The sequence below is a fragment of the Peromyscus leucopus genome, chromosome 7 (genome assembly GCF_004664715.2).
Source record: "Peromyscus leucopus breed LL Stock chromosome 7, UCI_PerLeu_2.1, whole genome shotgun sequence".
In the NCBI taxonomy this organism is placed as follows: Eukaryota; Metazoa; Chordata; class Mammalia; order Rodentia; family Cricetidae; genus Peromyscus; species Peromyscus leucopus.
In genome coordinates, this window is record NC_051069.1 from 33,207,628 (window position 1) to 33,213,627 (window position 6,000).

Here is a 6,000-nt window from a genome sequence, read left to right on the forward strand (position 1 = left end):
GACTTTAGCAACAATTTTTTTTCTTTTTCTTTTTTCTTTTTCTTTTTCTTTTTCTTTTTTCTTTCTTTTTTTTTTTTTTTTTTTTTTTTTTTTTTGCAACTCACGAACCAGTGAGGAACATTCCCGATGAGTGAGTTTGGACTTTCTTGTTGTGACAGCCGACTCTTCACAACTTAGCCTCCTCTGATGTTCAAGGATGTTCTTTGGACTTGTTTGAATTCTGTACTACTCCCCAAACTTCGTTAAATGTTTTTCATACACTTTCCTTAATAAGGGAATTATTTCCTCCATGTCCCAACACAGGAACTTTTTGTTTGGGACTCAGCTTCCTTAGCGTACAAAATTTTCTAGTCAATTCCAACCTTAGGCCACCCTGGCCACTTTCTTGTAGGATTTTTAATTCATCAGCGTGATTCTTTAGTAACATCATGAATAGGAGCTAATGTTTTCTGTGTGGTCTTTGCAGAACAAATCTGGTGAAATCAGAACACAATTACTTAGGAAGGAAAATTGATTAAAATACATCTGAACAGCTCATCCATCATAATGAGCTTATGTTCCGTTAAAATCTGAAGTGTTTTTCACCTGACTTGTTGCAGAGTCATTTTGTACTTGTGCATAGAATTTGGGGAATGTTGTTATGAAACTTGTAATTACTGTTAAAATTTATTAGTTCCAGGCATCAAATTCTGTTAATATTTTTTATCGAATTTCAGTTCAGCCATGAAATATATCTTCCTGGTTAAGTTTGGTTTCATCTGTAGACATGAAAATCACTTAATTTGAACACCACAGAAGAGGAAGAGGAAGGATTGTAGGAACCAGCAGAGTAGAGGACACCATGAAAACATGGCCCACAGAATCAACTAAGCAGGCCTCACAAGGGCTCACAGAGACTGAAGTGAAAAACACAGACCCTGTGTGGATCTGAGCTAGGTCCTCTGCATGTACCTTATGGGTGTGTAGCTTGGTGTTCTTGTGGGACTCCCAATAGTGGGAGTGGGGGCTGTCTCTGACTCTTTTGCTGGTGATTGAGACCCTTTTCTTCCTACCAGGTTGCCTCAACCAGCCTTGATAAAAGGGTTTGTGACTAGTCTTATTGTAACTTGTTAGGTCATATCCTTGGTTGATATCCCTGGGGAAGCCTGCTTTTTTTCTTTTCTTTTTGAAGGGAAATAGAGGAGGAATGGATCTGGGGGAGAGGGGACGTGGGGGATGGACAAGGAGGAGTGGAGGGAGAGGAAACTGCAATGGGGATGTAATGTATGAGAGGAGAATAAAGGGAGAAAAAGGAAAATCAATTGACAGACAGAGTTTTTAGCAAATGAACAGATAAAAGCAAAACAGACAGTAGCCTGACATGCTCCTAAGACAGCACACTAACTTAATTGTTCCTTTTTAAGTACAGTAGCTTAGTCACAGAGACCAAAACACATTTTCCCATTTGCACATATATAGCATGATACATTTTGAAAATTTAGAATAAAAGGTAATAACTAGATTTATAATAATGTATAGGAAAGAAGCAGGATCAATGCTTCACATTAAAATTTGATTACAATGTGTTTATTTGTTTTGTGTGTGCCTGTATGCATGTATGTGGGCAGATGTGTGTCCCAGCATGTGTATGGAGGTCCAAAGGCAGCTTGTGGGAGTTGGTTCTCTCCTTCCACCACATGGATCCTGTGTATGGAACTCAGGTCATCTGGCTTGGTGCAAGGGCCTTTATTCTACGAGCATCTTGCCAGTCCTGTTCTGACGACTCACTAGCAGCATTTTAAGGGTTCCTTCGGTAAGTCTTGAGGCTTTGAAAAATGTACTTGCTTTCAGTTCTCACAAGCCACTTCCCCGTCTCCTCTGTTGAAAATCAGAGCGTTTGGTCTCTTTGTTCTTCCGCTGGTTCCTTCTGGCAGGAGCTGTCTGCCACATTTGTGAGTACCTTAAGTTCCCTGCAGTACATCTGGTCTTGTTCTGAGATGTCCTTTTAAATTCAAATTTTATTTTTATGTGTATGGCTGTTTGGCCTGCATGTGCATCTGCGCACTGTGTGTATGCAGTGCCTGGGGAAGCCTGAAGAGGGTGTCAGATCCCTTGGAACTGGAGTTACACGGATGGTCATGAGCCGCCAAGTAGGTGCTGAGAGTCAAACCTAGGTCCTCTGGACAAGTAACAACTGCACCTAACTGCTGACCCACCTCTCTAGCCCTTGTCCTGAGAACTTTAAACTCAGTTAACACAGTAAGTACCCCTTCCTCTTTGTGACCCATATGGACCTGTCTTGCTGGTAATAGCTTGGTCTTTCCCATATAGTAATCATTGTGCTCTTATGGCTGATGTGTGAGGCCATGGGTGATGACAGATCTTGACAGCCAGCCTGCTTGGACTGAGGACCTAGGAGATTAGAAAGGCACACTCTGGCTGTATCTGTAAGGGCCTTCCCCAAGGGGCTTATCTAAGGAGGACAAAACCACCTGAATATGGGAGACACCATCAGATGGGCAGGGGCTGGATGGACTAAAAGAGAAAGGAGAAAGCTTCATAGTGCTGGTATCTGTCTTTTACCTTCATGACCAACACAGGTGAGTTCTGCTCTGCCTCACCCTCCTGCCGTAATATTACAACACCTCTACAACCATGAGTCAAGTCAGCCCATTTCTTCCTTAACTTGCCCATGTCGGGTATTTTGTGGCAGTATTGAAAAACTGACCAATACACCATGTAATCAGTTTTCTAAGCAGTTGACATAGCAGTCTATCTTTTACAAAGTCATATGTATTTGTGTTTTGGTGTCCACAGGGCCTTGGCTTCAGGAACTACAGATACTCAACTCTGTAGATGCACACATCCATTCCATAAAGTGGAGTTGAGTTCGTACATAATCTGTCTCCCCTCACACTTTAAATTATCTATAGGTTACTTACAATAACTAATGCAATGTATGCACATAGTTGCTATACTGTATTGTTTGGAGAGTAGCAAGAAAAAAGTTAGGCCACCCATGTGGATCAGTGGACTTGATGCCAAGGCTGATGGCCAGAACTCACATAGTGGAAGGAGAGAATAGACTCCAAATGCTGTCCTTTGATCTCCACATGCAAGGTGTGACACGAGCACACACATACACACACACACACACACACACACACACACACACACAAACACACACACAAATGAATAAATACAATAATTAAAAAAAGAAACTATGTACATTTTATTAAACACATTGTGCTTTTCTGAGTATTCTCAGCCTGTGACTGGAGGAATCCGTTCACTCAGTGCCTGTGTACATGTCTGTGCTTTCCTCACTCCATCCCTCCCAGGTCATCTGAGTGTCCTGAAACACAATCTAGAATCCTACTCGTGGTGTAGCAAGTTGGCCCTAAGCCTTGGCTGTCTTCTTATAGATGTTGAGAAATCTCTGCCTTGTCCACAATGTCCCAGCTACATGTAATTAGAAAACAAAAACCGCCAAGCTCAGCAAGCACCCATTATTGGTATTATTACAACCCTTGGACCCAACATGGCATGCCCTTATCCTGAAGTGTTTTCCATTCCGTGCCTTGATGCTTATTACTTCAGCCTTGTCTCAAATGTCCTCACCTTGGAGCGGCATGCCCTGGTCCCTCTTCTAAGCCAGCTCCTACCCACCTTCTTTGCTCGGAGCTTCTTAGCCTCATTTCCAGTTCTTTTTTCACATCTTCCTTCATGAACCCAAATTATTTGATTTTCAGTTTAAGTCCTTGCTCCTGCTCTGACTCCTTTCGCCAGGATGCTTCTCCACGACAGCAACCTTCTTTGTCCTGTTCCTTGCTGTGTTCCTGGGTAAGAAACTGGTGCAGGCAGGCACTGGGTCCTCTACAGAGAGGACTCAAACCAACGATAACGAATGGGTGAGAGAGTAAGAGTAGCATGAAGGGGAACAGACGACTCCAGAATCAGTCCTGGGATCATCATGATAAACAAGAGAAGGCTCAGTGAGGTGCAGGGCCGTGATAGTGAAGGGTAAGGACACAGGATCAGAGGTGTTCCAATTTTTGAATAATGGTGGTAAAAGGGTAGAAATGGAGGATAAATGGCCTCTGTGATATACAGAGAGAAGTTGATCTTTATTTATTTTTTTTCTGAGACAGGGTTTCTCTGTGTAGCTTTGCGCCTTTCCTGGATCTCACTCTGTAGACCAGGCTGGCCTCGAACTCACAGAGATCTGCCTGCCTCTGCCTCCCTAGTGCTGGGATTAAAGGCATGCGACACCACTGCCTGGCTATCTTTTTTAAAAAAATATCATTTCACCAAGATTACCAGGGGTGGGTGTGTTGGTTAGAGATGTGCCAGTGTTAGGGAAAAAAAAAAAAAGATTAAGATTCACATAGCGATTTAGAGAGAGCAGGAACCCAAACGATCCCTGGAGTTGAGTGGTGGAGAAGCACAGGGGATCATGGGCCTGGCGGGGGTGGGGGTGGTGATCTGAATTCCTGCCCTCCCCCCCCCCCGCCCCAATCATAAGAGAACTTCAGGAGAACCATTTATGATCAGAATGTGTCTGAACCAAGAGTCGTGGTACAGGAATCAATCTGTTCTAGGTGAGTCAAGTGACTCGTTTTTGCCCCTCTAAGTAGATTTTGAAATAGAGTGTACACATTCTGGGACAAGGAGAAGGAGGAATCATACTTATTTTTAAACTGTGGTCATAGAGCGCAGGTGAGACTTCGTGACACCGGGCTCCTGAAATCATTCCCTCATCCTGCCCGCCAGCTGCGGGCAATTGTCACCAGCCGAGGAAGTGTGGGATTAGAGCAGGAAGCAGTGGCATTATGATTAGACCACGCAATCCCTTCCTGGATTTGCACATGGCAGAGAGCCTGATGGATAAGATGGCACCAAACGTATTTGTTGAAATGCATTGAATTTCATTCACTGAGAAAGTTTAACCAACATGCTTCTCCTCTCCCCCTCTGCCTTTTGTTTTCCACAAGAGAAGCAGCTACTTGGCCTGATCTAATGAATTAGTTTTAGTTTAAGAAGCATAACATTCTTTCATGAGGCCCACAAGGTACCCAGAAAGATGGGAGAAACTAATTGTCTACTTTAAAGATGGAAAAAGCTGGTGTCTGAGAGATGGAATGATTTGTATGTTACATCTTTTTCATTATTCAGGAAACTTTCTTCAGTTTCTGTTCCATGCCCAGCCCTGCATGACTCTGGCTTTTTCTTTCATAAACACTGAGATACTGCAGTCAGTGTTGGAAACTGGAGCCATAGACGGAAAGTACTGGGGAAGTCTTGAAAAAGGAGATACTTGCAAATAGAACTAGTAGACTTCCCCAAAAGCAAAGGATGGCAGTTTGGGGGTTAGTAGGTGCAGTTGCCATTCTTGTGGTTTTTAATCCAAAGCACTTTGCACAGAATGACTGCTATGACAACATGCTGGTGTCTGGACACCTGCTCCCCAGCTAACGATATTGCTTAGGCAGGCTGTGGGTCTGGTTGGCTCAGGTCTTTGGAATATTGCCTTTAAGAGTTATGGTAGCTCGGAGGGGTTGAGAAAATAGTTCAGTCAGTAAAGTTCTTGCCATGAAAGCAAAAGGACCTAAGTTAGGTCAATAGCATCCGTGTAAACCCCGGCCATAGGGCCGTGAATCTGTATTCTCAAAACTGAGGAAATGGAGCCAGAAGTCTAGCTGAATCAGCTAGTGCTGGGTCCTAGTGAAGGAACCTGGCTCAAAAAACATAGGCCCTAAGGAAGAACCGAATGCTGTTACTCTGCTAAATATACATAGTAATAAACTACCTCCTTAATTTCTTATCTTTGTACCCAGAGAGGAGTGCATCTCTCAACCCTCATCAGAGACATTTTCTAAATAGTAACGGGTGATTAATTCAGAGACCCACAACTGCTCAACGTGTAGAGACTGTGGAGAGCTCAGCTCCAAATGCGAAAGCTATATCACACTCCCTGATCCCAAGGCCCAGGGATCATTGCAGAAGAGGGAGAAAAGATTG